Source organism: Panthera pardus, unplaced genomic scaffold, assembly GCF_024362965.1.
Source record: "Panthera pardus isolate Hobbes unplaced genomic scaffold, ASM2436296v1 HiC_scaffold_15, whole genome shotgun sequence".
Taxonomy (NCBI): Eukaryota; Metazoa; Chordata; class Mammalia; order Carnivora; family Felidae; genus Panthera; species Panthera pardus.
The window spans coordinates 9,243,050-9,269,414 of NW_026526710.1; the positions used below are offsets into that span (position 1 = coordinate 9,243,050).

Genomic DNA, 26,365 nt, shown 5'->3' on the forward strand with positions numbered 1-26,365 from the left:
TCATCTGCCACAAGAGAGCCCCTTGTTCTGAGCTGGTGTCAGGCTTCCTTGCTTTAGCAGAGAAATGCCCCCCAGACATATCCTTCTGGCCTGCACTGCAAAGGGATACCGACTCATCATCCTTCAGCCACTGGAAATCCGTCCCTTGCTGTTGGAAGAGCCTGGAAAACCAGGACTGTGTGCTTCTCTCCCACACACTGCAGAGGCTATGGGCACAGAGTTGTAAAATCTCTAGTATTTTCTGGAAAATAGACGAGGCCCGGCTTGTCGGGGTGGCATCTTTCCAGCAGCACCCCCCACCCTCCTGGCCTCCTTGCAACACCCACTCTGGAAAACGCTGCCACCTTTTCACACAGAGATCTGCACGCCAAGTGGAACGGGCTAGAACACGGGGGAGACGTGACAAGGTTTGCATTTCCAGGACACTGAGACTTTCTGGGAGTGATCCGGAAAGATCCAGATCCCCTCTGGCACCTGGAGAAAATCACCAGCCTCCAAGATGCATGGAAGAGGCCACACCAGCCTGCTGGCAGGAGAACATGAGTTTAGGAGGAGCGCAGGTCAGGGTCAGAAGCCTGTGTTCATTTTTTTAATATTATTTTTACTTCAACTTGCTTTTTTTTTTTTTTTAATGTTTATTTTTGAGAGAAAGAGAGACAGAATGTGAGCCAGGGAGGGGCTGCGAGAGAGGCAGACACAGAATCCAAAACAGGCTCCAGGCTCTGAGCCATCAGCACAGAGCCCAAGGAGGGGCTCGAACTCACAAACTACGAGATCATGACCTGAGCTGAACTGGGATGCTTAACCCACTGAGCCACCCGGGCGCCCCAGGAAGCCCGTGTTTAAATACCAGCTCTGCTTGTTGCTAGTTAAGCTTTTGTGAGCAAGAGATTGCGTGAGCCTCAGTTTGCTTGTCTGTAAGTCAGGGCAAATGATATCTACCCAGTAAGGTGGTGAGTGAGGACTCAAGGACATAATGCAAGGAAATCACCTAGGATCACATAGTAAGGAGCGAGGTTCCATCCTCTCCATTCCTGACGAAACGTGGAAGAGATATAAGCTGTCCCGCACATTTCCAGACTCATATTACACTCCTGAAAGGGCCCAGTGAAGCTGTTTACCCACAAGAGCACATTTTGTTGGGCAAGGAGCACGCTCTTCAGAGTCAAACAGATGTAGGTTCAAATCCAAGCCCTGCCATTTACCAGGCATGTGCCCTTAATTCCAAGCCTCAGTTTCCTCAGTAGTGAAATGGAGCCAGTAATGACCCCCCCCCCTCGCTCAACTTGACCCCCTCCACAGATCTCCAATCCAACCCATTTGCCAACAGAGCCAAAAGGTCACAGATCCACTGCTCAGCCCCCAAAGTGCCCGGGATCCCTCTGCACAGGAGGCTCAGCCTACGGTCCCTTTATTCACCGCTCACTCACCGGAGAAGCATTTGCGAAACGCTGTCTCTGTGTCGAGTTCAGAACCAGAAGCTGGGAACACACCAGAGAGCAGACACAAGACAGCCCCTGCTTCTCGCGGGACAAACTGCCATCGTGAAAGAAATCGTCACACAAAGACTGGATTTGGGTTCCTCGGAAAGTTAAACATAGGGTTGCCACATGCCTCAGCAATTTCGCCGTGAGGTATAAGCACCAGAAATTGAAAGCAGGTATTCACACGACGCCTTATGCACAAATGTTCACGGTCGTTAAAAGCAGGGAAACCACCCAAATGTCCATCGATGGACGAATGGATAAATCAAATGTGTCTCCATCCACACAATGGGGTTTTATTCAGCCATAAACAGGACTGAAACACCGATTCATGCTACAACGTGGATATACCTCGAAAACACACAAAGTGAAAGAAGCCAGACCCAAAAGGGAAAATATTGTAGGATTCCACTTATGTGAAACGTCCAGAACAGACAAATCTAGAGACAGAAAGCAGATTGGTAGCTGCCAGGGACTGGGTGGGGGAGGAAATGGGGAGCGGCTGCTTAATGGGTGTGGTGTTTTGTTTGGGATTAATGAAAATGTTCTGGAATTAGAGGGAGGCGGCAGTGGCACAATATCGTGAATGTACTAAATACCACTGAATGGTTCACTTCAGTTATTGTTCATTTATTTTTTTTTTAGATTCCATTCTTTTGAAGTCATCTCGACACCCAACGTGGGGCTCGAACTCACAACCCTGAGATCAAGAGTCACGTGCTCCATGGGGTGCCTGGGTGGCTCAGTCGGTTAAGCATCCAACTTTTGATTTCGGCTCAGGTCATGATTTCGGGGTTCGTGGGATTGAGACCCGCTTCTGGCTCTGTGCTGACGGCCCAGAGCCTGCTTGAGATTCTCTCTCTCTCTGCCCCTCACCTGCTCACGCATGTGTGTGCTCTCTTCTCTCAATCTCTCTCTCTTAAAATAAATAAACATTAAAAAGAGGGGGAGGGGGGAACAGAGGCTCCAGTGGCCTTCTGGACACCACGTCAGATGGTCACAAGAACGAGGAACCGAGATGGCTCTTCTATAGGCATTACTGGGCCCTCACCTGTGCCCAGCCCTGGGGGAGCAGGGACCTCTGAGGAAGGAGTTCCTGTTGGTGCCTCCTCACCTGCTGTTCCTAATTAGCAAACCATAAACCCCCAAGAGTCACAGAGGCCTGGGAGCATGTTCTTTGCAGAGCTGGGGAGGCCAAGCCTCGCTGGCCACTCAGTTGGACAAAAGCAGATCCAGCTGGATGGAGAAGAGGTGGGAAGGGTCTGGGGAGCAGGAAGTGCCTACAGCTGAGGAAAGGCCATGAGGCACCTGCATGGGACTCCTGAGGGGCCCTGGGGCTGAGGAATGTTACGCAATCTGCGTTTCTTACCACGGAAATTGCCCTGGAGGAAGGTAACTGAGAAGTACAGAAGGGGTATGAGATATGCTTGCAGAAGGGGTGCTGAGCAGAGCCACCTGCCGGCCGGGTAACCTCGGACAGGCATGTCAGTCCCCAGCGGCTGCTGTAACACATCACCATAGACTCAGGGGCTCAGCGGAGCACACATCCATTATCTTAAGAGTTCTGGACAGCACAAGTCCAGAATGGGTCTTCCTGGCCTAAAGTCAAAGTGTCGCCAGAGTGGAGGTCCTAGGGAAGAATATTTCCTTGCTGTTTCCAGCTTCTGCAGGCCCCTGTGTTCCTTGACTCACGCCCGCCCCCCCCCCCCCCCCACCTTCTAAACCAACCGCGTTCATCTTGCAAGCCGGCTCTCTCTTACCCTCCTGCCTTCCCCTTCCTCTTGTAGGGACCCTTGAGATGACACGGGGCCCACTGGATGAGCCAGGATAATCTCTGCATCTCAAGATCCTTAACTTAATCCCGTCTGCAAGGTCCCTTTGGCCATGGAAGATAACATATTCTCAGGGTCCAGAGATTAAGGTGTGGACATCTCTGGGAGGTGGGGGTGGGGGGCATTGTTCTGCTACCACAGCACGCAGCTACCTTCTCCACACTGAGCCTCCGTTTTCTCACCTGTAAAATGGGGACGATACGACGAATAATAGTAATAAATAGCACCAATGTCTGGGTTTGCGTGAGGACAGCGGGAATGATATGATCTCTGAGCACAGCAGCTGAAACACGAGATGTGGGGGGGAGGGGGTGAGTTGGGGTCCCTCTCCTCTTTTCTCCCCCCCTCCCCTACTCTTTACCAGAAAACCCCAGGAGTCTTGGCGCATGTCTGAAATCAGCGTTTGCCAACCTTCTTGTCCAGGTCTGAGGCTCAGAAAGGAGTTCCAGCTGACTCCCAGCCCCAGCTCTGACAAGAGGGTATCATTCTTCATATAAAACTGAAAAATGGATTTCACACCCTCCAATCTGGGAGCAAATGGGATTTTCTAGGCAGCCTTCATTACAGTGTCCCGGTGCCATTCGACTGATAATTGCAATCTGAAACCGGAATTGATAAATCGCCTGTGCATTGTCATTATTGGATGTTTACCTGATCTATCTGATGAATATTAATCCACAAAAAAAAATATTTCCATTCCCGAAGCAATTCAGGGCCAAAGGATGCTTTTCTCCGCCCGCCTCCCCCTCCCACTCCTACAGCAACTGCCGAAACAAGGTACAGAGTTAAGTAATAACAAGCCCTTGTCAGGGTGATTTATTGGGCATGAAAACAAGGAGGGAAGGACTTGAGCTTCTCCTTCATTAAGCAAAACCTGGGGGAAGGAACGCCGCGTTCCTTCCCGGGGGGGTGCGTCCGTCGCACAGATAGGTAGAGTCTGCAGGTTGGGGAGACAGTTTGGACAACACAGATCATCGTCCTGTCACCGCGGCTTCTGAAGGAGGTACCAGTTACCTCCCGTGTACCCCGTGCCACCCTGGGGAGCTTATACACAAGCACCTGCTGTGACGCAGTTCTTCTGGACGAGCATTCATCCTCACTGCTTAATCTGTGAGACTGGGCCCATCACTGTCCCCATTTTACAGATGCGCATACTGAGGCTCAGGGAGGACAAGGTTCCACTGCTAGAAAGCGGCAGAGCTGTATGGGGGACCCAAGTTTGACTCCCGAAGACAGTGCTCCTTCCACTACACTGGCAGTTTGGCAAACTGCAGCCTGAGACCAGGCTACCTATTTTCGTGGGGGGGATGTTTCCGGAACACGGCCACGTTGGTTCGTTTACATATTGCGTATGGCCGACTTCACCAAACTGCAACGGCAGAGGTGAGGAGCTGCGACCGAGACCACACGGCTTTGAAAACCTACAGTATCACTGTCCTGTCCTTTAAGGAAAAGCGTGCTGACCCCTGCCGGGATACCACCTGCCAGCACGCGGACAGTCCACTTGGAGCACCCCCCGCTCAGCAAATAGTAGCCAGAATAATCATTGTCGTTATTACAGATTTTGTGGTTTTGTCGTCATGGTTATCATTGTGCTGCTCTCACTATCTTTACCTCCTCGGGAAAGACAAATCTTTCCGACCGTCCCATCACGTAACCAGCCTTCAAGATAATAAGTGTCGTGTTTCCTGCAGTAAATCAGAAGACCCTTCAACATAGTTAGCAATAGTTTAAGTCGCTCCCTGCTTCTGGGTCCTTACTAGGAATCGAAACCACAGCTGTGGCCTTCAAGAGGCTCTTCCGAAAGCGTGAGCAGGGCTCTCCTTCCCATCACAGACCAATGCCAGGGGTGCCCAAAGGCACACAGTTAGAAAAGGTGAAAGCTAGTCACTGGGGCAGGCCATAGGTGGGAATGGCTCAGAGTAGGGGCATCTTCAGACGTCCTGTCTTGCTGGCCTTGGCCAACCTAGCCACCTTGGAAGCTGGGAAAGAACTCTTGAATCCTGGGCTGGGGGATCAATCATCCCGGGGAGTCAAGGACTTGGGGGATGATCTCTAGGGATGCGGGACTCTCTCTGCTCAAACCAGGAAAGTCCCAGGCAAACCAGAAGGAGTTGGCCATCCACTGCCCGAGACATCTTGGGCTCACCTCATCAGAAACAGACGGGAAGCCCTGGGGTGCATGGCGGGGGCGGGAGCGGGGGTGGGGGCTCAGTTGGTTAAGCGTCCAACTCTTGATTTCAGCTCAGGTCATGATCTCATGGTTCGTGAGTTTGAGCCCCAAGTTGGGCTCTGTGCTGACAGTGCATAACCTGCTTAGGATCCTCTCTCTCCCTCTCTGCCCCTCCCTCACTTATGCCCTCTCTCGATCTCTCTCTCTCTCTCTCTCAAAAATAAGTAAACAAAAAAAAAAGGAAGGAAGGAAGGAAGGAAGGAGGAAAGATGGGAAGCTCTAATGAAGCCAACCATAAACTCTTAATTTAAGGGACCCACTTGTTGAATCCTAACCCCACCCCCACCCCACCCCTGCTCCCCCCCTCCCCCACAGACACACCTTTGTCAGGACTGGCTAAGCTGTGCTCAATTTGAATTCTGAATATCAAAGGGCCCCCTCTGAGCCATCTTGGGCCAAGAGGAGCAGGTCTGGCCCTCCCCAGTCACTCTGGGAGCAGAGACAGGGAAGAGTTGAAAGTACAGAACCCCCTTCTCCCCCCCACCACTTCCACTTGCTAGTTGAACGAGTGTGGGCAAGTTACTCCTGCCTCTGAGCCCCAGCGCCCTCCTCTGCAAAACAGGGTCAATCAAAATACTTATTTCATAGAACTGGTGTCAGGATTAAATGAGTTAAAATGACCAGAGGACATACAAGAGAGCTTGATTCTCAATCAGTACCTTGTGCTGGGTGGGCTTAAAAAAGATCTCTGCACCCGAATTTGTGTCTGTGTTGATTTATTTGCATTTCAGGCCCCGGCTAAGTGTGGTCCCGGGACCAGTGGCAGCAGCATCACACAGGAGCTGGTTAAGCGTGAAGATTCTCACACCCCATCCGGAACCTGCTGAACCTGCCCCTTCCCTGGAACATGCTCCCTGAGTGATTCACGTGCACAAGAGAACATGAGCGCTGTTTTAAAGTCTGGCATTTCCTGACCGTTGAAACTCAGGAGGGATGTGGGTATAAAGAAGGAACGCGGGAGGGGAGGGCGGGATTCAGGAGACACTTGCTCTGGCCCTGGTTTTGCTGCTCACCTGCCGACATGTTCTAATCCCCTGCTTCCTGCTGCCCTGACCCCACCAAAGACCAATTATATCAGCTCTGGGGGGTGGAGCTCAGGCAGCCAGGGTTTTAAAAGATCCCCAGGTCGTTGCAATCGTAGCCTGGGGTGAGACTCCCTGTTCCAGTCCAGAATGGATCCCCAAATCCGTTCAGTTCTATGTCCCGCTGTCCACACTGACAGAGTCAGACTGAGGACTTTTTTAAATTGAGGTGAAATTCACATAACATAAAATTCACCATTTTAACGTACACACTTCAGCAGTATTTACATTCACAATGCTGTGCAACCAACACCTCTATCTAGATCCAGAACGTTTCCATCACCCCCAAAGAAGAGACCATACCCATTAGCAGTCACTCCCCAACCCCCCTTCCCCAGCCCCTGGCAACCAGCCATCTGCTTCCTGCCTCTATGGGTTTATCTGTTCTGGACTTTTCACAGAAATGGAATCATACAATACGTGGCCTTTCGTGACTGGCTTCGGTCACTCAGCCTAATGTTTTTGAGGTTCACCCACATTTTAGCAGGTGTCGAAACGCCACTTTTAAATCACATTCAGACTCTAGTGTTCTGTGAATCAAAACTCAAATTAATCCCTGTGGAGGCTTCAAGACATCAGCTGGACCTCAAGAACAGGCATCTTGCTTTCCAGAGTGACTGTGCCCCCACGCCTGTCACCTACCTTCCCCCCCACCGCACCCCCTCCCCGTCAGGATCCATTACAAGAGGGATGTGGGTCATGCAAACCTGTTCCGCTCAGCCCCACTCAGACTCAGCCAGAGCAACTGTGACACTTCCTTTTCATGGTGGGGAATGCACAGGGCCACAAGGAGGCTTCGAGGCCCTGATGAAACCCGACAGCTGATCATTCTCACATGCCTGCTCCAGAAACAAAGGGAGGAGAAAACGAAGCAGATGTTTCCTGGGCCTCTCAGGGAAACTCACGGCTGCACTGTATCTTAGAAACCCTCCTCCCAATTGCACCTGACCACCAGGACGTCCCCTTGCCACCTGAAAACCACGGAGTGGGGACTTGAGTGTGATGTAGACAAAAGAGAGACGGCGGGGGAGAAGATGCACAATAAAACCACTCTCACTGTAGAACATTCCCCAAACTGGACTCCGCCAAATAAAACTCCTCCACAATGCATCGACAGGTGCCATGGGAAAGAGAGATCCGATGCTCTAACAAGTTTGGGTATCACTGTATGTCAGCAACTCACTCTGGAGAGTCTCCAAGCAAGTTTGTAAATTAAAGGCTCTGACAAGTCCTGCAAGAAAGGAAATTATACTCATTTTATTTAATGCATCTGATCAAGGAAATATTTCTCTGTGTGAGGGAACCCTCATCTATAAATGCATCTTAGGAGTCCCTACACAGAATGAATCCTTTGTTTAACAAGTGTTTCTTGAGAACCTACTATATGCCAGGCACGATTCGAGGGATTAAGGGTGTGGTGGTAGAAAAGATAGTTACAATCCTGCACCCAAAGAGCTTCCATTCTAGTAGGTGGAAATGGATAATAAAAAAGTAAATCAATAAACCAGAAAATCCTGAAATCCACTCTTTCAGTGGAAAAGAAAGATCTCTATTCAAACCTTCCCTGCCTCCTCCAATCAGGGGTAACGGCTCCCTCTTTTAGCTCCTACAATATTTGCGATCTGCACCATTCAGAAGGTAATTAATTGTGCTCTGCCTATGACAGCACCCTAATAATTATGCCAAGATTTCATAATCTCTCGGGTTATTAAGTTTCCCTGTTTTATGTCTTGTTTTCTCTGTCACACTGAAAACTCCTTTTGGGGAAGGAAAGTAGTCTCTGCTTGCACCCTCCTGACCCCCCACTGTGTGCAGTCCAAAGAAGGTGTTCTGGAAGTCTCTCTGCGTGGAGTATGATGAATCTATATGACATATACGGCCCTCTCCTAGGGCCCTCAGATCTACCACTGCAGAACCACAGAGGTGGGGCCCCGCCGTCTGCATTTTAGCCGGCCTTCCAGATGATTCTGAGGCACACTCAAGTTCAGGAACCACTAGCCTAAGGTCTCCACCACGGCCTCTTAGAGACTGGGGTCAAATCCCGGATCCAACCTTCATTCGTTGTGTGACCATGAGCAAGTTCTACAATGTCGCTAAACCTCAGTTTTCCTCATCTCTGAAATGGGGATACAAATAGTACCGAACTCAGAGGGCTAGTATGAGGATCAGGTGAGCTTTTCACTGAAAGAGGCTTAGCCCAGGGCTGGGCACACAGCTGAGGCCCAATCCCGGCTAGATCTCACCGACCAATATTATTACTAAGAAAACAGGGCATGTCTGTCTAATTGCATCTCGAACTGAGGCCCCTGCCCATCTCCCCTCTCCCCCAACCCCATTCCGGGGAACAACTTGCTGAGCCTCCAACACACCAGCTCATCCCCACCCTGGCTGGCCAAACACAGAAAAACTCCTCTCTTTCCTCCGAAGCCAACACTACACATCATTTCCCAGACTCCTTTGCAGTTAACGCTCTGGCCAACAGAACAGGGACAGAACTGAGACCTGGTCCCTCAAAACATCCACTGCAACCTCCGACTCCCACCCCATCGCCCACCTTCCCTCTGGGTGCCAATATCCAGGGCAGCCTGGTAGCTACATGTTGAAGACAGTGGCTCCCGGGTCCCGGGCTCTGAATGACCCTTTGGAGCAGAGCACTTGCCCTGCCTCCAAAGCACAAGCAACCAATTTGGATTTTATGTGACTTAGAAATTAAGGGGCACCTGGGTGGCTCATGTGGTTACGCGTCCGACTTCGGCTTAGGTCCTGATCTCGCAGTTCGTGGGTTCGAGCCCCACATCGGGCTCTGGGCTGACAGCTCGGAGCCTGGAGCCTGCTTCGGATTCTGTGTCTCCCTCTCTCTCTGCCCCTCCCCTGCTCACGCTCTGTCTTTCAAAAATAAATAAACGTTATAAAGAAATTAACTCCTACTCTGTTTAGCTGCTGAGACTTACCTTCGCCGACAGCCAGCATTGCCTTAATTAATACATCACCTTAGAGGTTTATAGTTGTTCTTCCCTTTTCCAGAAGTTTCTTCCAGGATTCTGTAGATGCTGCATGTACTGCAGGGCTGGGTGATGCTTTGTGAGGGGGGCTGTCCTGTGCACAGCAGCACCCCGGGCCTGTACCCACTAGAGACTGGGAACTCTCCCATCCCCGAGCTGTGACAACCAAAACCGCGTCCCGAGACTGCCAAGCTGAGGCACTGCTGACTCCTCCGAAAGCACTTCCCTGGCTGCCCGACCTAAACGTGATCCGCTCACCTCATCCACACCCCCCTCCATCCCCTCACCCTGCCTGCTGGTTGTCGTTCGTTCATAAAACGTGCCAGTGGGTGGCACCAGGCTATTCGTCAGTTTACTTGTCTGTGGACTCTCTGCCCTGCTCCAACATGAGTCCCGTGCGAGCCCTGCCCATCCTGTTCTGCACTTTGTCCCTCCCGCTAGCTCAGCACCCCGTACCCAGTGGGGGGACTCCATACGTATCTGCTGAAGGAACGACAGGTGAATGGGACGTCAAGGTGGCCAGTGGGCTGGGACGGCAGGGCTGGAACTCAGGGGAAAGATCCCATGGTTTGACCCCAGTTAACGCAATGATTCACGAAGCACAAGTTGACTCAGGTACTTGGGAAGCAAGAATCAGCATCCGTTTCGTCAGCCATGGAGCATTTGTGAGGTTCAATCCCTGTGGCTCTATCCACAGCCGCTGGAAGGAAAAGGTGTCCAGCCTGCCTCTCCATCAAGGCCACGACCCCTCGGGGACTGAGCACCGGTGAGCGGCTAGCCAAGGGGACCCACCCAGCTGTCCTGGTTTTCAACCTCCCTGTCAAACAGCAAAGTCCACGTCATTCATGAGCTAGGACTCCATTAATCCAGACTCTGCAGCGTCTCGACCCAACACCGGTTTAATATAAAATGAATCATTTCTCATTTTGGAGGAGATACCTGACTGGCAATCCAACGATCACAGCTTCCCCCGCCCCCCACCTTAACATTCCCAGCTAGTATGCAGAAGGAAGGAAGGGCAGATGGAAGGAAGGAAGGGCAGAAGGAAGGAAGGAAGGAAGGAAGGAAGGAAGGAAGGAAGGAAGGAAGGAAGGAAGGGCAGTCACAGCATTATGGGGATGGTCACACCACACTTAACCATCCCAGACCTTCAGCAAAGTCCTCATTTTGTTTCGGTTGTGGGGAATTATTTTTGGTTGCTTTTAGAAAAGAAAAACAGAAACTAAAAACAAAACAAGTAGAGTTAATGAGCTTATAAAAACGAAGCTAAAAATAAGTGAACAAATAATGTTGTGAAACAAAATACAATTAAATCAAAATTAAGATGCGCTGGGATGTTTTTTTAAAGAGTGTCAAACTCAAGAAATTGATGAGTCCTCACAGAATCCACCAAAGAAGGGATTTCTCCCCTGCTCTCCAACTGATGCCAGGTCTCAGCTCAAACCCTCTTGGCCCCGGGTACTTTAGAGGCCCCTCGCGTGGAGGGCAGGCCTGGCTAAGAGAAAGTTCTTCCCTGTACGAAGCCCAACTCCAGGTAAGGTGACTGCCACCCTCCTGCCCCTGCTCTGCCCTCTACACGCACAGCGCACAGCCCCCTCTGCCCTGTGACAGCCCTTCTTCTCTGTGACAGTGCAGTGTGAGTGTGTCCCCACTTCTGCTTCAGAATAAAGCCCTTGAGTTCCTTCAACCATCCTGCAAGCGAAGCAACTTGGGGGAAGGGCTAACTTTAGCTCAGTGCTTCTCAAACTGGGGCTCCCGAACCGGCAGCATCGGCATCATGTGGGAACTCATTAACAATGCAAGGTCCCAGGCCCCACCCCAGAACTAGCGAATCAGGAATTCTTGTGGTAGAGCCCAGCAGTCGGTTTTTTTTACAGGCCCTCCTGGGAATTCCTTTTTTTTTTCTTTAAGTTTATTCATTTATTTTGAGAGAGAGAGAGAGAGAGAGAGAGAGAAAGCACAAGCAGGGGAGGAGAAGAGGCAGAGAGAGAGAGAGAATCCCAAGCAGGCTCCGTGCTGTCAGCACAGAGCCTGATGCGGGGCTCGAACTCACGAACTGTGAGATCGTGACCTGAGCTGAAACCAGGAGTCAGATGCTTAACCGACTGAGCCATCCAGGTGTCCCCGCGGCTCAAGTTTGAAAACCACTGCTTCATATCGGGACAGCTCTTAGCAAGCTACTTTAACCTCTCTCTGCCTCAGTTTCCTCTCTATAAAATGGGGATCTTAGAAGGATCCACGTCACAGGGTGGTGTGAATATCCGTGCAATAAGGTATGTATGATGGGGTTAACACCGCGCCTGGCGCCTGGTTAGAAGGTCAGTAAAAGGTGTTTCTCGTGACTGCTATTGTCACCAGCTGTTTGCTAAGGCTGAGCAGCCACAGAGAGGAGGAGTCCTAAGGTGGCGGAGGGCGTCTTAGGTTTGCCTGTTTAGAAGAGGAGAGGCTTTGGCGATTCTGCAGGAATTGAGAGCATCTCCTGGACAGTTCACAGCCCTGCCTGGAACTTGGAAAAGGCCTTCATTATTCTCATCTCCTTCAGCAGGCCGCTGGGGGCCAGACCACTGAGTTCTGCATGAAATAGGTTAAAGTCCCCAGCGTGACAAATTTCTTGTTCATTTTCACAAACTACTTACCTTTGGAAGCTCTGAAGGCTCCCTGTCCATTAGGGAAACCACCAGCCACACAAGACTACGGAGGACTCGACATGTGGCTCCTTGAACTGAGATGGGCTATAAGTATAAATCTACACCAGACTGCAAAGTCTTAGCAAGAAATAAAAGAATGTAAAATATCTCAATAATTTTTTATCTTCGTGACATAATACAAGTATATCTTGCAGGTACTTTGGTTAAATAAAACATATTAAGGTTACCTGTCCATACATTTCATCGCAATCCCTATCAAAATTCAAATGCACTTTCCACAGAAATAGAAACAAAAAAGGAAACAATCTTAAAATGTATCTGAAACCACAAAAGATCCCAAAGAGCCAAAGCAGTCTTGAGAAAGAACAAAGCTGGAGGCATCATGTCTCCCGATTTCAAATTATACTACAAAATGGCATTAAAAACAGATACACAGACCAATGGAACAGAAGCGAGAGCCCAGAAATAAACCCATGCGTGTGTGGTCAACTAATATTTGACAAGGGAGCCAAGAATACACAACGGAAAAAGAACAGTCTCTTCAATACATGGTATTGGGAGAACTGGACATCCATATACAAAGGAATGAAATTGAGTTCCTAACTCACACCTATCACAAAAATTAACACTAAATGGATAAAGGATTTAAATGTAAAATGTGAGGGGTGCCTGGGTGGCTCAGTCAGTTAAGTGTCCAACTTCGGCTCAGGTCATGATCTCAAGGTTCATGAATTTGAACCCCGCATCGGGCTCTGTGCTGACAGCTCAGAGCCTGGAACCTGCTTCACATTCTGTGTCTCCCTCTCTCTCTGCCCCTCCCCTGCTCATGCTCACACTCCCTATCTCTCTGTCTCTCTCTCAAAAAGAAATATACATTAAAAAATGTTAATGTAAAATGTGAAACAATAAAACTCCTAGAAGAAAATATAAAGGAAAAAGTCCCTTGACATTGGTCTTGGGAATGATTTTTTTTGACGTGGCACCAAAATCACAAGCAACAAAGGCAAAAATCAATAGGATGACACCAAACTAAAAATCTTCTATACAGCAAAAGAAACAATCAACCAAATGAAAAGGCAACCTATGGAACAGGAGAAAATATTTCCAAACCGAAATATGTAAGGAACTCCGATGAACTTGATGGCCAAAAAGGAAAACATCTGATTAAAAAATGGGCAGAGGACTCAGACATTTTTCCAAAGACATACAACTGGCCAATAAGTACAAGAAAGGGTGTTTCAACATCACCCATCATCTGGGAACTGCAAATCAAAACTGCATGAAGGTATTACCTCCCACCTGTTAGATTGGATATTACCAAAAACAACAACAACAACAACAAAACACACACAAAAACAAAAACAAAACAAAAAAGAGAGATAACAAGTATTAACGAGCATGTGGAGAAAAGGGAGCCCTCGTGCACTGTTGGTGGGAATGCAAACTGGTGCAGCCACTATGGAAAACAGTACGAAGGTTCCTCCAAAAAATTAAAGAGAGGACCACCCCGTGAGCCAACAATCTCACTTTTAGGTGTACATCCAAAGGAGATGAAATCACTTCCTCAAACAGGTATCTGTACCCCCACCTGCACCACAGCATTATTCGTAATAGGCAAGTTAACCTCAGTGTTCATCAATGAATGGATAAAGAAAATGTGATTGATGATAGATAGATAGATAGATAGACGACATAGAGATAAATGGAATATTATTCACCCACAAAAAAGGAAGGAAATCCTGTCATTTGCAACAACACGGATGAACCTTGAGGGCCTTATGCTAAGTGAAATAAGCCAGTCAGAGAAAGACAAACACTAAATACTGCATGAGCTCACTTTTATGTGGAATCTGGACACATCAGACTCAGGAACAGAGAGTCAAAAATGGTGGTTGCCAGGGACTCGAGGCGTGGGGGCAGTGGGGAGACGTCGGTCAGGGTATAAACTTTCAGTTACAAATGAATACGTTTCTGACATCTAACGGACGGCCTGGTGACTACGGCTTACAGGGCTCCATCATATCCTCCAGTTGCTATGAGAGCAGAGCTGTGGTTTACTCACCATGGCAACAGCAACAACAAAATGGTGACTACGCGAGGTGAAGGAGGTGCTAACTAACCTTGCTGTGGTCATCATTTCGCAATACATGTGCAGATTAAATCATCACATCATACACCCCCAACTCACGCAATGTCATATGCCAATTATAGGTCAATAACGCTGGGAGAAAAAACTGTTGCCTATTTCTTTATTCTTTTTTAATGTGATGACCAGTAAATGCAGGACTGTGTTTGTGGGCATGCCATAAGGAACACCACAGAGGAGCGAGCTGAGCTTTCTTTCAGTCAACAGCCAGCAACAATCTCCAGACATGCGAGTGTGGGTCAGCTTTTAGATGTTTCCAGCCCCTAGACATCATGGGGCAGAGACAAGCCATCCTCACTATACCCTCTCCCAGTTCCTGACCCTCAAAATCCATCCACACAATAAAAGGGTTTCGCACCACGTTTGGAGTGATTTGTTACACAGAAGGAGCAGTAACATTTTCCAAGGATCTGTGAAATGGCTTTGTCTTTTCTTCGTCATCACGGAACCTCTGGTAGATCATGATGGTTGAGGGGGCAAGTCCTGGACCACAGCAGGTGTAACTCTTCATTCCATTTAATAGTATACACATATGTCTCCTACAGAAACCTGTGTGTTCCTTAAAAGTAAGGTCCAGGGGGCACCTGGGTGGCTCAAACAGTTAAGCATCCAACTCTTGATTTTGGCTCAGGTCATGATCTCATGGCTCATGAGATCAAGCCTCGCATCGGGCTCTGCACTAACAGTACAGAGCCTGCTTGGGATTCTCTCTCTCCCTCTCTCTGCCCCTCCCTCCCCTCAAACATTTAAAAAAATTTTTTTTAATTTTATTTTATTTTTGAGAGAGAGCGAGAGAGAGACAGAGTGCAAGTGGAGGAGGGGCAAAGAGAGAGAGAGGGAGACACAGAATCCAAAACAGGCTTCAGGCTCTGAGCTGTCAGCACAGAGCCTGATGCGGGGCTCGAACCCCCAAACGGCGAGATCATGACCTGAGCCAAAGTCGACACTCAACCAACTGAGCCACCCACGTGCCCCATAAATAAACATGTTTTGTTTTGTTTTGTTTTTAAGTAAGGTTCATATCACAGACCTTCTCACATCCTCATTTCCCCACACTCTGAACCATTGCACAACGCGGCACAAGGAAGCCTCGGGAAAAACGAATGGCCAAACGGCTCTGGCCAAATTCCCGCAATGGGTGGGTCACAGGACAGAATGCCCTTTTGCCAAATGTTGCCAGGAATCCCCCAACTCGGCTTTCAACCACGTTCAGTTCCTATTCGTGGAAGTTTTAACAAACCATTGAAGAACTTTTGGTCTTTCCATAGAAGTTTCTATTGCTATGGAAAAGAAAGTCTGCTGACAAAGAGAAGTCCCTTAAGACCTAACTGTCCGTTCACATCTGAATTTCTAAACCATTCTAGCAAAACTTCATTAGGCTCGGAGCGTGGCATGGGAGATAATGATCTGATTTCTCCTTCCTTCAAACACCCTCCTCGCGTTCCCAAATAAGAACAGCACGGGAAATTAGACAGCTCTAATTAATGACTCAATAAACAGAGAAAAGGGGGAAAAGTTGGCACAACACTCACTCCAGATCATCAATACACATTTTGGCCCCTGCTGAGTTCCCTTCCGACAGCAGGCTCACTGCTCTTTCCAGGCGCCCCATTCCAGATCTGAACTGGGGTTCTCGCTAATGGCTCTCTCGCAATCTTCCTTGTCTGGGTGCTAACACTCATGCTGCCCACGAGGCCCAGAGTGGACCCTGGGGACTGTGGCAACGGATAAACAAAGACTCCCTTCTCCCTACAGAGGCTGGGACCTCACTCACCCAACCTCCTTTTCCTCCAGATGTTCCTTCAAAGAGGAGGTAAAACAGAACAGGGATTAAGGGTGACCTCTGGAGTCACACTGCTGGGGCCAACTCCCAATGTCACCATTTGGCCCTGGGAGGCTTCCGGACCCCACCGAGCCTTAATTTCCTCACCTGGAGCCACAGCAGAGGCCGTCTAGAGCATCAGTCGCTCCAACCACTGACCCGGAGGGTCTGAACCCAGCTGTGTGGCCTGGGGCAAGTTGCTTAACCTGTCTGCCTCAACTTCCTCATCTGTAAAGAGGAGATAATAAAAATACCCACCTCGTAAGGTTGCTATAAGAATTAAGTGAGCAAAGATGCCTAAACCACTCACAACAGAGCCTTCACACCGCAGGCGCTGTACAGGGCTGGCGCTTATTATATGATCATTGGGAGTATTATCAGAACATGTGCATGGAAATGCTCAGTACAGGGAAGAGAAGCATGTGATAAATACTCCGGAGTGTTGTTGTTTCATTGTGGTTACTGTTGCTTCTAAGCTAGCCTTTGATCCTGCTGAAGATGTCCTGGGGCTGGAACAGGAACCATTAAAGCAAGGACTGGCCGTATGATTAGGCAAATCTTGTCCCTGGAGGCTGGGCTCTCCATGCCCTCTGGTCATGTGGCACAAAGACCATGAAGAACAGGCAGGGGATTGAGAGGTCTGAAGGTCCAGCCCACTGAGAAATGGCCAAAGGAACTGAAAATGTTTCGTCCAGAGAAAAGAACTGAAAAGAACCATATACGATGCTATCTTCCAACAAGCAAAAGGCAAGTTAACCATCACTTTCCATGGAGGTCCTCCCTGACCGTGGCATTTCCCACCCCACCCCCCAAGAAAGGCCAGATCCCTATTACAAGCTCTCATAGCTCACTCCAGGGGTTAAATCATTATTTACATAATTAGTTGCTGAATGTCTTTTCTCCTACCCAACTGAGCTCTACTGGGTGTGTCCCACTCATCACCTTGGTCAAACTCACATCGGCCCCAGGGAAAGATGAAAAGGAAAGCAGCAGTGGTCAGGAGGGAGGCCAGGGGTACACCCCGTGGGGTCTGGGGGTCAGAAGCACATCTTTCCAGAGGGCGTAAGATGTGCTGGGAGGCCACTTTGAGACTGCTCAGCGGTGGGCCAGGCACACAGCCACAGAAAGGGGCTGGCTGACTTATGTGGGAGTGAGCTCCCTGTCACTGAAGGCATTCATGGCCAGCAGCTGCCTACACCAAACAGGAGTTTAACTTACATTCACCAAGAAAGCATCCGCCAAGACATCTCCCATGTGCAGGACATGCCCTAGGGTGTGTTGCAGGCCCCCTGGGGGGGATCCAGAGTTGCCGAGAACATTCTAGACCACAGGAGGTCATTTAAAGTGCAGCGAGAACAAAGGTACTACTCATAGACAATTTGGAGATGGCAGGTGCATTCACTGTCTTGATTCATGATGATGGTTCCCCATGTGGATCATATGTCAAAACTCATTAAATTGTATACTTTGTGCAGTTCATTATATGCTGATTATATCAGCTCTTAAAAAAAGACCATCTTTTATGGCTGGCTGACTCAGCCAGTAGAGCGTGCGACTCTTGATCTCGGAGTCGTGAGACTGGGGTGTAGAGATTACTAAAAAAAATAAATAAAACTTAAAAAATAGACCATCTTTTTTTTAAGTTTATTTATTTTTCAGAGAGAGAGAGAGAGAGAGCGCACGAGCTAGAGAGGGTCAGAGACAGAGAGGGAGACACAGAATCCAAAGCAGGCTCCAGGCTCCGAGCTGTCAGCACAGAGCCCAATGTGGGGCTCAAACTCATGAACTGTGAGATCATGACCTGAGCCAATGTCAGATGCTCAACTGACTGAGCCATCCAGGCGTCCCCCAAAATAGACTATCTTTTTAAAAAGTGGAATAGCAGCAAATGATACAAAGATGTTCAGGGCGGTGAACATCACCAGAAAGCACAACATAACCAAAAGCCAATGGTTATGTAAATTCACTACATCCACAGGAAGAAATAGGGTGTAGCTATTAAATGTGATGTTTTCAAAAGCTAAATATTGACATGACCCTCCATCAAAAAAAAAAGGGGGGAAGAAAAAAGGATATAGGAGAATCTATATAATTTGATATTGTTTCTATTTTGTTAAAAATGCATTTAAAATTTTTTAATGTTTATTTTTGAGAGAGAGAGAGAGAGAGAGAGAGAGAGAGGGACAGAGTGTGAGCCGGGAGGGGCAGAGAGAGAGACGCACAGAATTGGAAGCAGGCTCCAGGCTCCGAGCTGTCAGCACAGAGCCTGACACGGGGCTTGCAGCCATGAACCGCGAGATCATGACCTGAGCCAAACCTGGATGCTTAACCAACTGAGCCACCTAGGTGCCCCTAAAAATGCATTTAAAAAAAAAGCAATTAAAATGGAATCCTGTGTTACTTAGGTCATTTTGAAATCATTTTTGAATACTGAAAGGACCCACCATAAAATGTGAATCTGGACAAGATGATGAGTGATTTGGGTTTTCTTTCATACTTTTTCTTTTCCAGAATTTTTAGGAATAAAAATGATTTTAGTATCAAAAAGGGAAATCAATATTACTTTAAAACAATAAATAAAGGGTAAGTAAGGTCTTCTCTGCATACCAGTTCTCGAGGAGGGAGAATCCAGAGGACTGCTAAAGTCCCAAAGACCAACCCCTACAACCTCCAGACAGAGGTCTAGGGAGCACTGCGGTTGTGGGCAGGAGGCAGGGGATGTGCTGCCTGAAACAGATGCCAATTGGATTAGGGGCTGCTTCTGTTTTCCTCTAAGTAGATTACGCTTTTCTTGAACTTGCTCCAGTGGGTCCCGGAAATTCACCCCAGGACAGTCCTGTGGTTCATTTTCAGAGCTCACTGGAATATGTTGAAGCATGTAATAAATACATTTAAGTCTAATCGGATAAATCGCTAAATCAAATCGTTATCTTGCAATTTGAAAACCAGGCTCTGCTTCCAGATCCCGGGGGCAGGACAAATAGGAAGAAACAGAAGGGCTTGGGGCAGAGAACAAGGTCACCCAACACCAAGGGCAGAGAAGCATGCTACCACCGCCCCGGGCCAACCAGATGTTCAACAGCTGCACACCGCCCTCAAATTTGCGACCAAAGTTGGCAGAAGACACAGTAGGTGTGAAAACACATCTACCTGGGCACTACCTGCCCTGGTAGGACCTTCCGAGGAAGGCCAGTGCTGGACTTCCAGGTGTGGTTCATCTGGTCTACCTCCCTGTCTTGAAGCAAAAGAGCTCTCAAGTTCTCCGCCAAGACCACCTAAAGAGCCTCGTCCTGTTTCTGATCTGGAAACCTGTACTGAGCTTCTGTTATGTTAAAGCCCTAGAAAGCGGAGACTGAGGGACAAGAACTCTAGATTCAGACAGATCTGGTCCAGATCCCGGCTCGGCCACGAACTGCGTGTGAGACCAGAACAGGCTCAGCCTTCCTGTGCCTCAATCTCTTCATCTGTAAAATGAGCACCTATCTCAGAGTGAGTGCTATGGGATTAAATGAGATAATACATACAAAGCGCTTAGCACAATGCCAGATACAGAGTAATTAATCCAAGTTAGATACTGTTATTGTCTGAATTACCTTTATAGAATTTCCTACCTAGTATATTTTTATGCAAACTTATCATATCCTTATATGATATAAGCTCTGTGAGAACACTTTCATCTTATTTTAATAAATGTTAACCGAGAGCCAGTCTCTGGAAGAAGTGATAGGGACACAATGGTGAACAAAACAGAGATGGTTTTTGGCCTCAGGGAGTTCTACAGTACTATGATCTTAAACAAATAAGCATCCAAATATATATGTAATTAAAAACTGGGGCATGTGCTACAAAGAAAAGGAATGGGGTAGTCCAAGGGAAAACAGAGGGGTGCTCTTTTGAGCTGGGAGTGGGCAGGGACAGGAAGACTCTCCAGAGGAAATACTTTCTTTAATTTTTTTTAAGGCTTATTTATTTTTGAGAGAGAGAAAGAGACAGAAAGAGAGTGCAAGTGTGATAGGGGCAGACAGAGAGAGAGAGACACAGAATCCAAAGCAGACTCCAGGCTCTGAGCTGTCAGCATAGAGCCTGCTGTGGGGCTCAAACCCACAAACCGTAAGATCATGACCTGAGCCAAAGTCAGACGCTCAACCGACTTTGATGGCTCTGGGGGCCACCCAGGTGCCCCCAGAGGAAAAACTTTTAAGCCAGAATGTAACTCCCTAGGAGTCAGCTAGGGAAAAAGAAGGGAGAGAAGGCTCCAGACAGGGCACAGCATATGCAAAGGTCCTGACGTGAGAAAAGCATTCCAAGGACTGGGGAAAAAAGCTCAGTGTGACTGAACGGTTTTGAGTAAGAGAGAAAATAGAAAGAGATGAGGCCATTGAGGTAGACAGGGAGACGGAGGGTTTTAAGCAGGGGAGTCATGGAGAAGGCATTGAGGGGAGCAAGTCTGAAAGTAAGGAAACCAGATAGGAGGCTGCTACAGTCATTCAAGCAAGACTAGGGTACTGGTGGGGAAAAGCAGAAAGACTTGACATACATTTTAAGGACAAAACTAACATGACCTGGGGCCATAAAGCATGTGAGGAGGAGGATAGGGCTGGAATCACAATGGCGCCCAGACTTGCAGCTTAAGCAACTAGAAAGATGAACCTGCCATCTTCTTCTTACTAAGAAGAAAAAACTCGAATGGAAGAGCAATTCTGGGGGAAGAGGAGTCCATTCAGTTTTAGGCATGGAAGTAAGGGACAGATAAGGTAAGAGTAAAACCAGGAGAGAGTGTGTTCTCGGTAGCCGAGAGAAGAGAATGTTTCCAAAAGAGAAAAGTGGTCAGTTGTTCATGCTGGTAGGAGATCAAGTAAGAGAAAACGGATGTGTCTGACATATAATAGGTTGTCAATGAATGTCCGTTAGATGTATAGACAGGCGGATGAGTACATGGATGGACAGATGCATACATGAATGGGTACACGGGTACATGGATCTGTGCATGGGTGGATGGGGCATAGATGGATAGATGACTCGAGGAATGGATGCATGGGTGCGTGGCTGTGCACACAGATGAATGGACAGATGCATAGATGGCCAGGTACGTGCTTGGATACATGTATAGGTAAACGTATGGATGCACACATCCACGGATGTGCATATGGCTGGATGGGTACATGGATGGAGCATGGATGTAATAGCCTCACCCACAGAGAACTCTAGTTAGCTCCTCAAGCAGGAACCACTTCTCTCCTTCATGCAACCATTCCCTTAGTCTAGAAAATTCTTTTATGCCATTTCCTCTCCCCTTCACCTTCTCCAAAGCTCAGTTCAAGTGTTACTTACTCAGAGAGACCATCTCTGACTACTCTAGCTAACATGGCTCTCTCACTACTTTTTTCAAAGTGTTTATCAAATTTTCAAATCATCTCCTTTCTTTGTTTAAAGGTCTGTCTCCCTCATTAGACAGTTTGGTCCACGAGAGCAGGGACTTGTTCATAATTTCTAAATCTCCAGCACTCAGCAGAGCACCTGGTGCATAGAAGGGACTGTGAGGGACTCTGTGCCCATAAAATAGATGAGGGATGGGCGGGTGGAGGAGGAAGTGAATGTATAGGTGAGTAATAGACAGATGAGTGGCTGGATGGAAGATGGGTGGGTGAGGGAATTGATAGGTGGAGGAATGGATGGATAGATAGATGTGTGGAGGGATAGATGAATGTTTGGATGGATACGTGGGTGGGCTGAGTGAATGAGTGGGGGGGATATATGGATGGATGGATATATGGATGGGTGGTGGATGGAAGGATGGAAGGATGGATGGATGGATGGATGAATGGATAAATGAATGGCTGGATATATGGATGGAAAGATGGATGGACAGATGGATGGATGGATGGATGGATGGATGGATGGATGGATGGATGGATGGAAGGAGCAAAGAAGAGGATAGAAAGAAAGAATGTTGGAGGGGGAGGGAGGAAGAATGGATGGGTGAATGGATAAATGAATGAATGTACCCCACTCCCTAACAACCTATGCTCAGGACAACCACCCCCTTGACCTAGTCTCACCCTGATCCTGTGTTCAGCCACCTTCTGAGAAGAGGCACAACCCTTCCAGGTGCTAAAATACCAAATTCTCTCTCTGCAAAGGCCACTCAGCCACAGCTGCGGCAACATCCTGTCCCTGGGGGTTGACATTAGCTCCTGTTTTACTGTCTGAGATAAGCAAGGCAGGGTCAGGCTACCAGGCACTGGGAAGGAGGAGAAAGGGAGTTTTTAAGAGACAAGGAGGAAAAAAACACTCTAATAGGCAGACAAACAACAACAATGAAGCATTTTTAAAATATGCTGTTTCTTGGGGAAAGGGTCGGGCGCCCCACACTCAAAATATTCAGAAGATGACAAGCATGAGACACATGAACTGTAAAGGGACCTCGATAAATCACTGCCTGACATTAGCAGAGGCAGGTGTTAGTACTTGGCAAGATCTTTTTAAAGATAAACACACACACACACACACACACACACACACACACACACACACACGGAAATGATTAAAGTATCTGGGCTCACATTTTCTTGTGGAAAGTAGCTCTCTCTTTTACAGATCTGTTCTCAGGAGCCCTGAACTCTGCTTCTGCCTTCAGAAAGCCATCCCAAAGGCTAAAGGAGGAAGAAAGAGAATCAAGTCTGCGTCTTTGAAAAAGAGAAAGGAGAAGGTGTACCTGTTCCCAGAAGTCTGAACGCTGGACCTGGGTGGCCTCATAAATGCTAAACCGAATGCAGCAAGCCCCCTCACCAGTTCTGGGCTCCCCTCTCCATGCCCACCTGGAAGGTGACCTCTGCCTGGTGGCCATGTCCTGCCTCCAAAATAACCGGGGCAGTGTCCATTAACCAGATTTAACATTTAGTTGTTTCCTAGTTACATACCCTTGTCAGTGGCTTAACTCTAAGCCTCAGTTTTCTCATCTGTTAAATGGGGATAATAACAATACCACATAAAGTCATTGTGAGGAATAAATTAGACAATCCATGTTAAGCGCCTGGCACAGAGTAAAGAGTGGGTCAGTGTTGGCCATTATTAATATTATTGTAATTCTTACAAAGCACTTTGTATATGTCAGTGCCTTACAACTCATTGAACCCTCATAACAATCCTATGAGGTAGTCGTAGTTCGCCCCTCGTTTGGTAGAAGAAAAGACAGAGATGCAGCGAGGTTAAGGTACTTGCACAAGGTCACACATGGCCGTCCCCAACGTCAGCCAACTGATTCCAGAGTCTGTGCTCTTAGTTCCTGCATGATGCTTATGTATGCCCCCTCCACAGTTCAGTTTCATTAACCCCTTTCCCAAGCCAGTATCTCATACGATCTTCCAAACTCCCTAGTGAGATAAAATGCAGCAGGGTTCCTACTGTTCCCATTTTACAGACTCTAACACTGAGGAGCAGAGCAGTTCAGGACTCTCGTGTTAGCTCTAGGAGCTATCCCCAAAGTCCGTGAGGCCAGAACTGTGTACTTTTTGTTCACTCTTGTGTCCCCAGAGCCCAGCACGGTGCCTGGCAGAGAGGAAATCCTCAGTAGATATCACCCCAATACCCACTGTTTCCTTAAATAGCATTTCCCAAAGCCTGCTTCATGAGATACTAGGTAGCCAAGTTCAGGTGGAATCATGATGTTGTAAGTAAAAGCACATGCACAACAACATACAAACGACACCAAGGAGTCCTACAGAGAAGAAACCAGTTTGCTTTGTTTTTTCTAAGTGAAAATCCTAACATCATTTAGAAAATGCTTCCCTGGACAGTATTTATTTACTAAGTCATGTTATCGAGAGCTTACTATATACCATGCACTTGGTTTATATATTGCAACTCATTAAATTCTTAAAATAATCACAAGAAGGGAGTATTCTAATTGTCCTCATTTCACAGATGAAGAAGCACAGATCTCCAAACCTCAGTATCAAAGCAAATGTACAAACCATGGACCTGCCCTTGTGGCCAAGCTGTCCTGAGTTACAAGGGCAGCCAGCATCTGAGGTCAACTAATCTGAATCTTGTCAACTCTGGGACCTCTCAGCCCTGACCTCAGGCCCTCGAAGGGCATCCAGTATCCAGACACATGGCTGACCCTCTGGGACTTGCTCAGACATTCTATGGAACATACCAGACTGCAGGTCCTTGTCCCCTGGCCAGTCTCCCAACTGCCATCTGCACTCCATTGTGAAAACAGGAACCGTGCCTTGGATAATTCTGGTGCTAACATTTCCATTGGCCTTAGAAGGCGAGGAGTAAATTCCAAAAAGATGAAGTCATTCTGAACGTCTGGGAGACCTTTGAGACATCTGAGATGGGTATAAAAGTGGAAAGCCAACCTGGATCCAGATCAGTCAGCAACACAGTTACCCGCAGATGAAGTGACCTTGGGGTCCCCCCAGTCTAATGAATCCCATCAACTACACACTGCTCATGAGCTGTGGCTTAGAGCTAAACACCATGGAACTACACAGAAGTCATCATTCCTGTCCACAGAGTGCTCCTCATGTGGCTCCTCACCTATGTCACTAACCTCATCTCTTTCCTCATCCCCCAAACCCTCCTCCAGGTTGACCTCCACTTCCTGAGCTGGTCTCATTTTATCACAACTACATGCCTCACTACAGGCTACTCCCATACCTGGGAGGTCATAGTCCCCCAGCCTTTTGGTAACTTTCCATTTTTATACCCAACTCAAATATCTCCTCTCTTCTACGAAGGCTTTCCCAGCTTTCTCTGGCACTCAGCCTCCAAAACATTCCCTGTTTCCTCCTTTGTGTCACCACTGCAACCATATGGTCCTCTGTGCCCTACTGCATTGCAATAATTCTTCAAAGAAAAGAAACCCCTGCACCTAACATGGAGCTTGGCACAAAGAGTTTCCTAAATGCTTGATGAATGAATAAGTGAAAGAGCCTACTTGTTTACAAGCATACATAGCAGGAAAACAACAGTCAAGGACTAGAACAGTCAAGGACTAGAACAGAGGCTGGTAAACTTTCTCTATAAAGGACACGACAATGATCATTTCACCTTGTGAGCCACATGGCCTCTGTTATAACTCAACTCTGCCGTTATAGAGCAAAAGCACCCTCTGACCATACATTAATGAATAGGTATAGCTGTATTCCAATAAAATTTGATTTTAAAAAGTGGGAAGCTGACCAGATTTGACCTGCAGGGCACAGTCTGCCAATACCTGGATTAGATGATTTAATACATCTCGAAGTGGCATAAAGGAGACAGGCTCATCCTTACCAAATCATTCTCCATTTCCCCCCAGAGAGAGCTGGTCAGGCTAGAATAGGGAAAGGAAGGAAGGAAGGAAAGAAGGAGCGAGTGAAGGAAGGAGCGAGGGAAGGAAGGAAAGAGGGAAGGAAGGAAGGAAGGAAGGAAGGAAGGAAGGAAGGAAGGAAGAAAGGAAGGTAGGTAGGTTGGAGGGAGGGAAAGAAGGTTGGAGGGAGGGAAGGAAGGAAGGAAGGCTAGAGGGAAGGAAGGTTGAAGGGAAGGAAGGGGGAGGGAAGGAAGGTTGGGGGAGGGAAGGAAAGAGGGTGGGAAGGAAGGAGGGAGGGAAGGAAGGAGGGAAGGAAGGAGAGAGGGAGGGAAGGAAGGATGGAGGGAAGGAAAGAGAGAAGGAAAGAGGGAGGGAGGGAAGGAAGGAGGGAGGGAAGAAAGGAGGAATGGAGGGAAGGAGGGATGGAGGGAAGGAAGGTTGGAGGGAGGGAAGGAAGGTTGGAGGGAAGGAAGGGGAGAGAAGGAAGGTTGGAGGGAGGGAAGGAAGGAGGGAGGAAAGGAAAGAGGGAAGTAAGGAGGGAAGGAAAGAGGGAGGGAAGGAAAGAGGGAAGGAGGGAGGGAAGGAAAGAGGGAAAGAAGGAGGGACGGAAGGGAAGAGGGAAGAAAGAAGGGAAGGAAGGAGGAGGGAAGGAAGGAGGATATGCCAGCTCCTAAGAAAGCCTGAATAATTCCTGGATGATTAAAAAGATTTTCTCAGAACTCTCTTAGATCTCAAGCTTCAAACCCTTGAGGCAGACATGAAAATAAAATCTAAGTGAGCTACGAGCTAACGACCGATTCCTCTGAAGAGACAGA

The 26,365-nt window shown here is 48.0% G+C and overlaps 1 protein-coding gene across 2 annotated transcripts in view; it reads right to left on the bottom strand.

The window, feature by feature from the left end:
• KSR2 (kinase suppressor of ras 2) overlaps positions 1-26,365 on the bottom strand; it is a 433,928-nt gene that overhangs the window by 288,699 nt on the left and 118,864 nt on the right. The gene's annotated exons all lie outside the window — the stretch shown is intronic.